This window comes from Aulonocara stuartgranti (assembly GCF_965226115.1).
Source record: "Aulonocara stuartgranti genome assembly, chromosome: 6".
Classification (NCBI taxonomy): Eukaryota; Metazoa; Chordata; class Actinopteri; order Cichliformes; family Cichlidae; genus Aulonocara; species Aulonocara stuartgranti.
In genome coordinates, this window is record NC_138944.1 from 25794393 (window position 1) to 25807199 (window position 12807).

General features: G+C 40.2%; 1 protein-coding gene across 8 annotated transcripts in view; it reads right to left on the reverse strand.

The window, feature by feature from the left end:
- Positions 1–12807, reverse strand: part of inpp4b (inositol polyphosphate-4-phosphatase type II B) — a 384743-nt gene that overhangs the window by 196658 nt on the left and 175278 nt on the right. The gene's annotated exons all lie outside the window — the stretch shown is intronic.

Below are 12807 nucleotides of genomic sequence, written 5' to 3' on the forward strand. Positions count from 1 at the left end.
GAAACCTGACATGAGAAACCTAAAACATGAAGACTTGCCGTGAATTCATAAACCTGGAAACATGGCATGACATAGTAGACAAGCAGGCAAAACAGATGAACGGACAAGGAATGACAGGAACTCTGAGATTAAATACACACAGGAGGTGATCAGGGGAAGTGGAAACACATGGAGAAACAGCTGATTCGAATGAACATAATGACGCCACGGGGGAAGTGAAACTAAACATAGTGAACATGGGACAACCAGACCTCTTCAAAATAAAACAGGAAACATAACAGAATGCAAACATGACAACACGAGCCTGAAAACATAGAACACGCAGACATTAAACACGTGTCAGACTAAGACAGCGGTCCCCAACCTTTTTTGTGCCGTGGACCGGTTTAATGTCAGACAATATTTTCACGCTCTAGTAACAGATAAATATTTCTTTCAAAATAAGACACAACTACAACACAGGAAAAGACCCAGGAAAACGAGTTAACGATAAAAACCCTGAAAACTATGTATTTCCAACACATTCTCAATTCCAGAGTGTAATATTTTAGGAAATTTCACACCAGAGCCAAAACTCTCGCAGCCTGGTACCAAAGGACTCATGGACCGGTACCGGTCCTTGGCCCAGGGGTTGGACTAAGACACACAGACTTACCACGACAAACCGATGAGGAACAAGCACACTATAGATACACACAGAACCCAATGACAAATGAAACGGATCACAAGGGGAAAACATGTAAACAAGAGAAGGAGGCGGGAGACAAAGACATCACAGAAACACATGAAGGGCGAGGAAGACTTAAACATAAGGGGTGATGACACAAAGGAGATCTAAAAAACACTGAACTTACACAGCAGCCTAGGCAAAATAGAATGAGTTGAACTTAAACATAAACCATCAAAATATAAGACAAGTCAAAACGCTGGGTCACATGACCCAGGGTCATGACAAGAGCTGCCAGTTTAAATCAGGTATAGTTTTTTTTTTTTATGAAGTATTGAAACATTTTCATTGAAACTTGTTAAAAGGAAAAAGTATAAAGGTTCACCATCCTATCACTCAAATGTTGTTTTATAACATCAACAGCAGAAGAAATGTTTTTAAAACCTTGACTGTAATCATAAGAAAAACAGGACAGGTCAGATAATGTGGGCTGTAAGAAGATTATTCCTTTGTATACAGTTCTGAGAAGAACGCTTTGTTCTCTGCATATTCTTCACTTATTGTACTCGTACATAATCAAGTGGCTGGAATAAAACCTTTCAAATCAAAGACACACGCCGCAAAGACTAAAGAGCCATGTGGAGTTCATGTGCACTCTTAGGGCACCTGGTCTGGGTTGTGGCTGGTGCCAAAAACCTAAATGAAGATAAATTGGTCCCTGCTGGAGCAATAAGATAGAAGATGAATCCACTCGGCATGAGGAGGTTGCTTTTTTCACTTTCCACAACTCTCTCCATCCTTACGCGTTCATCCCTTTATTTCCACATTCTCCTTGTTCTCCATCCTCTTTAATCCATAAAACCCATCAAGATAAATGTTATCTTCTTCTGTTTTAATGAAAATGTGCTGGTGCACATTTATACATAAGCACAATTGTGTGTGTGTGTGTGTGTGTGTGTGTGTGTGCTTGTGTGTTTGTGTGCATGCAAACTCAACGTGGCAGAGTCAAACAGGTCTGCAGAGTGGTCCATTAACATTCTAATACGTTTCTTTTAAAGGCGACATGTGTTGTCTTATTAAAGCCTGACTGATAGAGGGGGCTGGAGAAAATCAATAGACAATGCACTAGAGATGGTGAATAGTACAAGTACACAGAGGAGAGGAGAAGAAAATAAACATGCCCTTTTTAGCTATTCCTCCCCAAAGCCTGAAGCATAGATCCTCACATTTACCCATTCCAATAGCACTTGAAACCCATTACAATTTGAGATACACTCCCTCGCAGTATTAACTTAGAAAAGCCAACAGCTTGATTCACAGCTGAGTTTGGGATGCATATTGCCACATCTAGGGTTACGCAGCTGTACTGCTGTAAAGGCTGCAGTGGGAGACATCCAATTGCAAAGGTATAAGTCAACGCTGTTGCTAAAAGGAGGAGTACAAATAATTACTCGAGGTGCTCTCTCTCTGGCCTCATTTAAAGCCTTATCTTAAATCTCACAACACTGACTGAGATGCAATACATTGCAGCAAGTTATTTTATATTTACAACATTCATTGTGAATGAATGTTTAATTTTCAGTTATAGAAATCAGCACCCTGACTGTGGCAACCGCAGGAACTCAAACAAGAACATTAAAGTAATCACTGTCTAGACAGCCACCCCTGCTGCGTGCCCTTTCTTTGATTTGAAAATGGTTGTGCCATAAATGTTTTGACATGGCAAGCAAATGACTTCCTGTACGAATCAGGTGACCACACCAAAAGACTAAGAGCCGGTGAAAACCTCCTAGCTTTCTCAGGTGAAGCTGGCAGTTTGAGCAGTCAAATAAAAGCCTGTGCATAGTGGTTTGAGCTCTTTGTTGTGGTAAATGGTAAATAATGAAACAGTGAAGCTCTCCCACACACATGCATGCAATGCTCCACTTCCTGCTAAAAACACAGTCTGTTGGGCAACCACTATCAATTGAACAAAACAGGAAAAGTGATTAAGTTCATATATATATATCAACTACATCAAAACAACAAACAGGCAGAATGAATGAGTGCTCTCAATCTCTTAACATTTCAAAACAATCAATAAAAAGCTTTTTTGTTCTGTCTGTCATGACACAGTAGTGACTTACCTACATGTACACTGTTCAGATTTATAGTAGCTGTAATTATTCTAACCAATTTTAAAGCAATTTAAATTAATGTTCAAGCTACCGATTCCTCGCTCTTTCATAAAATTATAGCAGAATAACAATGAGAATGAACCACAAACCTGTTAACGCACACATAGATGTGACGGCATAATACTAAAATAGGCAACACATATTCATCTCTTCTTTATCAAGTTCAACATGTTGATCAGCCGAGACAAACTGAACTAGCACTTGCAGAGTATATTCCACAAGATGCTAAAAATAGGACGTATAAAATATACAGCATGTATATATAATGCAGTGTTTTCTTCCATCAGAGTATCCCTATTCAGCAGTGTCATCTCGTCTAATCGGATCGCGTGAATCCTCTCCACATTAAACATGTACAGTCACTCCTTCTCCTTTCAAATAATGTGACGAAATGAAGCTATTGATTTCTCATCACGTGTTGTCATGTCAGATTACAGGAGGCTCTTTTACAGCACCGCAACTGACATCCCAGCCATCAATTTTCAATATTGTCTCGCTGCTCAAAGGTTTCTGATTGCCTTTGTTTTCTTACAGGATGGTGGAAATGACAGCTATTGAAATCTAGAAATCAAGTATCCATTACTCCAACCCATTGACCAAATCTCACAGTGATATTTGAAAGACATTAATTTAGAGTAAAGCATGCATTCTCACATACACTTCTAGTATTGGAACACACAAGGCTGTGATTTCTTTCAAGTGTAAATGTAAGTGATGTATATGACAGGGGACAATTTGTATGCCAAATGAAATGAATATGTTCAAAAAATAGCACTTTTTGGATTCTGAAATTCACTCCTTGTTCTCTTTCAAATCGCAATCAGTATCTCACTATGTGAAGCACCACTGCAACGACATCTGGCTAAGACGGACAAAGCTCTTCAAGGACGCAGGGTCCCCTGATCCCCGCGGCAACCAGGACTCTATGAAAATCATGTTTTTATAGAGAACCTGAGTTACCCTAGTAACGAAACATTTTTCTTTACACTTGTTTTAAGATGAAAATTGATTTAAATTTACTAAATGACTTTAACTTGTTTAACCCACGTGATTTAACTGGCACTGATTTTGAGCACAACTTACTGCATTTTTGCACAAAGCAGTTGCTGATAATAGCTTTTTATTTTTTGGCTAATGTGTACCTTGCCGTGACAAGTCATGATAATTTCCAAACGTACTGCAAATTTTTTTCAGGAAATTGGAAAATAAAATATTATTATTTCCAATTAGTAAAAACAAGTACCGTGCCAGGTTAGGTCAGAAATTTCAGCCTTGACAATTTGTTCCATATAATCTCACCACAATCGGTGATACGTGAAATAAATGCATAGAGGGTCCAATTTAATTTCTATATACAGTGCAGCAGCACCCACACATAAGCTGGCATAAGACACATATTTTCCTCAAAACAGCAGTGCCAACAGCAAACACTGCCAGGTGAATGTTGGTGAACAGTTGTGTGCAAAATAACAAGGCCACTGATCTCACACACACACTGAAAGACATTTTCACTTCCTCACAAGAGAGCGGGACTGCTAGGCTGTCCAGCTTGCTCTGTTAAGTCCCACTCCCTATGGTTACTGTTACTAGGCCTGTGAAGCTTACTAAACGGTCGATACCAAAGGAAATATTAGCAAATTCCTGGAATGTTAGAATAGAATAAACCTTTATTATCCCACGGATGAGAAATTTCGGTTACAGAGCTCTTACAGCAAGGAAAAATACCATATAAAAGCAAGACACAAGGTGGTCCTATAAGCAACCGAAGTTCATATATACAGGTATATACAGGTAACAATGTACAGAATATGTATAGAAAAATTGAAAAATTGTACACGGATATGTATCAAATCTACAGAGTTGTGTATAAAATGTAGAGCAAATAAACAAGGTGGTGAGTAACATGACCAAAAGAGTGTTAAGCTGCATTATAGAGTCTGACAGCTGCTGGTAAGAATAACCTGCAGCAGCGCTCTAAAATAATAATAGAGAAAACTGGACAGAAAAGAGTAGAATATGCTTTTCAGAGCTGTACTCCCAAATCAAACTGATAAGAGTTCTGTTAATAAAGAGAAAATCAAAATAGAAAGGCTCACTACTGGTCCAATTAAAAGTGCTGCAGACACACACACACACACGCACGCACGCACGCACGCACGCACGCACGCACACACGCACACACAGACAGACAGACAGACAGATAGATAGATAGATAGATAGATAGATAGATAGAGCTGGAGAGAGAAACACACATACCTTTTAAGCTACTAATAGGATATTATTTCCAAAGCTTTCATTATCTACCATATTTCCAGTAAACTTACACCATCCCCTATTTCCATTTGTTTAAAATGAGTCATGATAATGCTCCCACACACCAACTGCACCTGAAAATGGCTCTGATCTGGTTTGGATCCATCAAGTTTGTAGATTATGCTTTTGAAGCCTCAAAACCCACATTTCTGTCCCTGTGAGGGTTTTATGAATCCATATTTGGTGGCCCTATTTGGACAAAAGTTTTGGTTAGAGATTGGTGAATCTGTTTTTCACTGTGAAATTACGTGAACGCTATTAAATTATTGGCTAGTTTTTATAGGTTGGTCTTATCACACAGCTCTGGAAGCCTTGTGGACAGTCTTGTGCCATTTAGCACTTGTGACATCTCTACTGTTTGTCGTAGCATAACTTAGGTGTAGCCAAGCTGAGGGAGCTCAAAGCATGCAGAATTTATCATTCCGTGTGAATGGGCATCTGATAAGTTAGCCTTCCTAATCTGCATTATCTCGTCTGCCATGGCAGTGGCAGTCAGCGTCGTGCTGTAAGTTCTACATTCTCCCCACAGTAGCCCTCACATCACGCCTCATCTCATCCTCAACGTGCCTACTGCCATTGCCTTTGGCTGCTAGTGCTGAACAAGGTCCTACTTCAAACATGTCAGTGATTTTCCCACATTTGGCAAAAAGTTACTAATATCTGAAAGGTCATTCTTTTTTGGCCTGCAATTTCTTTTTTTCTCTCTTGCATGTTGTCTCACCCAAGTTTGGAGCCTTTTTTATTTTGCAGACTTTTTTTTTAATGTGTACTGTTTAATGAAGGGGTGGAGCGGTTTAAAGATATGACTCAGACAGTCCAGAGTCAAACAAACAAAAAAAAACCAAGCCCATAAGCACCCTCAGCCAACCAGGAAAGTGCTCAGCATGGTGGACGACCTGTTTTTTCCTAATGCCTGCCCCTCTCCTCCTCTGTCCAGAGTGTTGAGTAATTGAATCTCCAAAGTTTCAGTGGATGATTTAACTCATGTGCTTCATTTACACAGTGGTTATGTTTTTAGCATTTCAGTCAGGTGTTTTTCTCACACTTTGTCAGGCTGGACTGTCATTGCAGAAGCTTCTATGTCACTAAATCTAAATAATCTTACTAATTGGCAATGTGGTTTGACTAAAAATATATACTTACTTAAACGTTGTGTTGGAGGAAAGGCTACAGAATACACACATAGACTTGAGAGTTCTTTTTTAAAGTGTCTGTTGTTGATGACTAAGATCACAAACTTGACAGGCGCTCTCGAATTATTCTGAAATGGTGACTTTCAGTTGCTTTACAGCTGCTTTGGTGCATACAACAAAACCGAAATGTTACTGAAAACCCTTTAGCTTCACTTTATCATTTTAAATGGAAAACAAAACTGCAAGTTTATCAAGAGCCATCTTGATACAAGGAATGACTGTACCCCTTGCAATGCAAAATTATACAGATGAAAGCAGCAGCTGATGTAATATTGCATGATCAATCTTATTTGATGCATGTGTAAGAAAGATTTTCATATTTTTAGGTTCTTCAGATGAAAACTGCAATTTCATGGGGTAATGCACTTTGAACACCAGCGCACTTTGTTTTAAAAATTTACAATACTCTGTCTGACAAAAAAGGAAAGATAAGGACACCAGTTATGATAGCAGCAGCTCTGACACAGTGGAAACAAAATCACTTTGGCCACTTTGGGACCAGCAATGTTGAAAGTACAGGATAGATATGCGTTAGCTGTTTCTGAATTACTTGGCTGCCAGAGACACACATGCTGCTCAGCCAATGTCTGTGCATCAGTCTCAGTATTTTCATTACCCATGGCTGATTAACTAGAGATTCCTTTATCAGGGTTGCTCCTCTGTAAGGTAACATTATGTCCATCATTAGTGGCCAATATTGAACTAAGCCTCCCCAAGTGCTGCACTACTCAATGTAAAACAGACAGTACACAAGTTAACCATCAGAGATGCTGCTCCTCTGGTCTAAACGACTTGTGCTGTGGACAAACCCTCTCAAGTCGATTAGTAATGGGTTGATATATTACCAGAGACACTATAAGGGAGCAACATGGTTCTCAAAGAATCCTCATTAGAAATGTAAGAGAGAGTTTCCCAGCCCTGACAGCCAGTCATCTGCTTTAAAACAACCAAAACTGCAAGCATATAATACACTTTGATTACTGTGGTGATGCATAGGCACACATGAGCTTAACAAACAGCGTGGCAGAAAGCATATCTACCCACCCGTCTTAGTAAAGAGCTAATGGTTGTCTTGTCTTACTACACCCATGGGTTGCTGTATCCTAAAGTAAGTTGAGTTGATGAGAAACATTGCAAATGTGTAAGTAGAAGAATCAAAAGCTTTTTAACCTTATTTTTTATGTTTGTCATCAAAGTGTTTTATTTGATTTGATTTGCAATTTAATGTATGCTAGCTTGGCTAGACTCCCTGTTGGCTGTACGGTGAGAGTTAGAACTGCTCATTAATAAACTACTGAAATTATGTAAAAGATCTGGATATTCTATGTATGTCTAACTTTATGAAGCTGTGTTCCCCAGCAGTGAATGACAGTACAGGGATATATGGGGTTTAAAAGAACTGCAGACTGTGTAGAGAGAGTACACCTATATCACCTATATCACCTATACAGGGGTATACACCTACAGTGGGGCAAAAAAGTATTTAGTCAGCCACCGATTGTGCAAGTTCCCCCACTTAAAATGATGACAGAGGTCAGTAATTTGCACCAGAGGTACACTTCAACTGTGAGAGACAGAATGTGAAAAAAAAATCCATGAATCCACATGGTAGGATTTGTAAATAATTTATTCGTAAATTAGGGTGGAAAATAAGTATTTGGTCACCTCAAACAAGGAAAATCTCTGGCTCTCACAGACCTGTAACGTCTTCTGTAAGAAGCTTTTCTGTCCCCCACTCGTTACCTGTATGAATGGCACCTGTTTGAACTCATCATCTGTATAAAAGACACCTGTCCACAGCCTCAAACAGTCAGACTCCAAACTCTGCCATGGCCAAGACCAAAGAGCTTTCGAAGGACACCAGGAAAAGTATTGTAGACCTGCACCAGACTGGGAAGAGTGAATCTACAATAGGCAAGCAGCTTGGTGTGAAAAAATCAACTGTGGGAGCAATCATCAGAAAATGGAAGACATACAAGACCACTGATAATCTCCCTCGATCTGGGGCTCCACGCAAGATCTCATCCCGTGTGGTCAAAATGATCATGAGAACGGTGAGCAAAGATCCCAGAACCACACGGGGGGACCTGGTGAATGACCTGCAGAGAGCTGGGACCAAAGTAACAAAGGTCACCATCAGTAACACACTACAACGGCAGGGAACCAAATCCCGCAGTGCCAGACGTGTTCCGCTGCTGAAGCCAGTGCATGTCCAGGCCCGTCTGAAGTTTGCCAGAGAGCACATGGATGATACAGCAGAGGATTGGGAGAATGTCATGTGGTCAGATGAAGCCAAAGTAGAACTTTTTGGTATAAACTCAACTCGTCGTGTTTGGAGGAAGAAGAATACTGAGTTGCATCCCAAGAACACCATACCTACTGTGAAGCATGGGGGTGGAAACATCATGCTATGGGGCTGTTTTTCTGCCAAGGGGACAGGACGACTGATCCGTGTTAAGGACAGAATGAATGGGGCCATGTATCGTGAGATTTTGAGCCAAAACCTCCTTCCATCAGTGAGAACTTTGAAGATGAAACGAGGCTGGGTCTTCCAACATGACAATGATCCAAAACACACCGCCCGGGCAACAAAGGAGTGGCTCCGTAAGAAGCATTTGAAAGTCCTGGAGTGGCCTAGCCAGTCTCCAGACCTCAACCCCATAGAAAATCTGTGGCGGGAGTTGAAAGTCAGTGTTGCTCGGCGACAGCCCCAAAACATCACTGCTCTCGAGAAGATCTGCATGGAGGAATGGGCCAAAATACCAACTACTGTGTGTGCAAACCTGGTAAAGACCTATAGTAAACGTTTGACCTCTGTTATTGCCAACAAAGGTTGTGTTACAAAGTATTGAGTTGTATTTTTGTTATTGACCAAATACTTATTTTCCACCCTGATTTATGAATAAATTCTTTACAAATCCTACCATGTGGATTCATGGATTTTTTTTTCACATTCTGTCTCTCACAGTTGAAGTGTACCTCTGGTGCAAATTACTGACCTCTGTCATCATTTTAGGTGGGGGAACTTGCACAATCGGTGGCTGACTAAATACTTTTTTGCCCCACTGTATATATGTTTCCTGGGGTTAACAAGTTTGCTGTTTTGAAAGCGGGAGAAAAGTAATGAATAACTTGCAGTAATGAAAATATGAAATGATCCGTCTAGGTACTTGTTTCATCAAAAGAAAACAGATGAGTGAAGAGAGAAAAAGCCTTATTAAATTTCTGAGATGTCTGCTGCATATCTAAAACAGTAATTTGTTCTTAAAATGATTAAGCTTCCAGTTACGTCCACAGATTGTTGAACAAAGACACCATTTTTGTACTTGTGCTTCTGCACAACTCTACACTGGAACAACCAATATGTTATTGTTACTGAATAATTTAAGCTCTAATTCAAATGATTTCACAAAAATATCAGCTGTTTTGTGAGGTTTTATAAGTAACGTGACAAACAAATATAATTTTAGATTTAATGATTATTTATAATATTTGGATGAATGAAGTCAATGACTGCATAAAGTCTAGAACCCATGGACATCAACAAATGCTGTGTTTACCCCCTTGAGATGCTCTGATAGGCTTTAGTGCAGTAACCTTCAGCTTCTGCTTGTTTGTGGGACCTACTGCAGTCACTTTTGCATTTATCAACTGAAAAGCTGCTCTGATGGACTGAGATCAGATGAAGATCTTGGCCACTAAAGAATATCCTATTTCCTTGCATACCACTTGGGTTTCTTTTGCTATATGCTTTGAGTCTCTATTCAATAGCAATGTAAAGCAATGTGCAATCACCTTTGGAACATTTGGCCAAATCTGAGCAAAGAGCACAGCCCTAAACTTTTGAATTCATTCTGCTACTTATGGCACTGGTGGCTCATTTCTGTGGCAAGCCACACATGCCCTGTATTTTTCTTTTAAACTGTGCAGGCTCTTTTAGATGTTTTGTGACAAACTAATCATTTTCCTCTTCAGTGTAACCAGCGGTTTGCACCTTGTAAGAAGGATCTTAAAAGAAGACTCTATAGAGGCACCTTTATGAATGCATTTATACTCATGAAGATGTCTCTTGACTCTGATTGTAGAAGTTTTTTCTCTCTCCCTCTGGTAGGTTTGTTTTGGCTTTTCATTTGCCACTTGCAATGACATCTCTTTGGGCCTCATGTTAAAAAATTAATGTCAAAGGCTGTAAAATACAAACTGAACACTGAAGTGCCTTCAGATATTAAATATGGTTCGTCCTAAAATAACAACTAAGCAGGCCTTGCCTGGCTATGAACGGCCTTGTCACTGAAATATCGAATTAATTTCGGGTCTGTGTATAAAGATAGCTTAGATAGATAGATAAGATAGATCATTCCTATAAATCTAGGAAATTTTTCAAAAATAAAACATCAGCCATAATATTGATGACATGATGGCATCTTCTTTAAATAGAGATTAATGATTATAAAAGGCAGGTGAGTGAATGTACTAAGGATTTGTGCTAAGGTCATTCTCAAGGTAATCTTTATTATCCCCGAAGGCCAGTTTGTTGCACAGACAGAAGTGAATACAATCAGCATCAGCAGTGAGCACGTGTCAAATAAATACATAAATAAATGTATAAATAAAATTGCACCACGCATTTATTTTACCCTTATAGATTTAGAAACTGTCTATAGAGTTCAGAGGGCCTGGAAAATAAGTCAGGATCGAGAATCCAGAAGATTAAATCTTAAGAGTAATGCCATTATCAAATCTCTCAGTGGACTACTGCAGTATAAATCACATGTTTTACAACACTTATACTGTCACCTGGTAATGTGCACAGTGTAAAGCCAGCCACTAATCATAAATCACAAACCTGCTCCCTGAAATCGACTGCCTCCTCATTCTGCACAACACATGCTCGTGTGTCAAAGGAGCCAAAGTAAGTTTAAAGAGCCAAATCTCAGGGTTTTTGGGTTTTTTTTGTTTTGTTTTGTTTTGTTTTTTTTGGGGGGGGGGGGGGTATTATGTTCTACACCCCAAATATAACCTAACCTAAACCAATGTGTGTCAAACCAGCACCAGTACAGAGATATGGGATGGATTTTTCCATTAATCCTTTATTCCTAATCTAAACAATCCAGCTAAGGAGAGAAGTTTTGGGGAAACGCCTCTCCCTATAAATACAGACTTGCAACGTATGAACACACTAACTTGGAAAAGATTCTAAAATCATTTCTGTGTTTGTTCATTCACAAGAAAAAACTCTATAAAGTTTTATTAATATCTTTAAAATGATAGCAGACTGGGGCAGACTGACAGAAGAGAGGCTGCCATATCGCGCCATCGGCTCTTCTGGCCAACACCAGTAGGCGGTAGGTGTCTTGCCCAAGGACACAATGACCGAGACTGTCCAAGTCGGGGCTCGAACCGGCAACCTTCCGATTACAAGGCGAACTCCCAACTCCTGAGCCACGGTCGCCCAAAGCATGGTGGAGGGAGCATCATGGTTTGTGACTACAGTGGTCACCCTATAGACTTTATTGAGGCAACCTCCTCAGATATGTTGATGGGATACCGTGAGATGACATGTCTATTTTGTGTGAGTCATTCCTCCTGCACCTGGTTCCAGTGCAGTCATCAGGCAGAGAGTGTATCATGGAGAGGTGCTGCCACTGTTCCTCCCCAGACTGTCCCTGTCTACATGGTGACATGTGGGCCACATTTATTTGAAATCTGTTTTTGTAAATATTAGTTTACTTACTTTGTGTCTTGGTGCTTCCTGCAGTAAACAACCTAGAAACTTTGCCTACACCCTGTTTCCTTGGGAACCCACTGATCTGATCTGGTGACAGCTCCAACAATTTAACTACCTTTTTGTACAACCTCAGTAGCCAGAGGAACAGCTGACCTGTACTTCACCTTCACTTTCACCATGCTCTCCAGCTGCATGAAAGTCACCGGCTAACCCAGCTCTCCACCCACGCTCTGCCTCCCCGTCAATTCAAAGCACCTGTGAGCCTCACTATGCCTTCCCCCCTTGACCCATTACTGTAGAATAAAGTTCACTTAACTAATTACTGACCTCTGAGTCTGCTTCTTGGGTCCTGCAAGTACATGACCGTGATACTGACATGGCGTGTTTATGGAAGCAGCTATCAGAACATGGGTACACTGTGGTGATAAAGGGACATGATCAGCAACAACACTTAGGCTGTGACATTTAGAAGATGCTCAAAGTGTACCAAGATTCCTGTTCTTAGCTGATGTGAGTGGCACCCACTGTGGTCATTTGCTGCTGTAGCTCATCTACTTCAAGGCTTGACATGTTGTGCATTCAGAGATGCTCTTCTGCATCCCCTGGTTGTAACCAGTGGTTATTTAAGTTACTGTTGCCTGAAGCAGCCTGTCCATTCTTCTGTGACCGCTGACATCATCAAAGTAATTTTGTTTACAGATCTGCCACTCACTGGATATTTTCTCTATT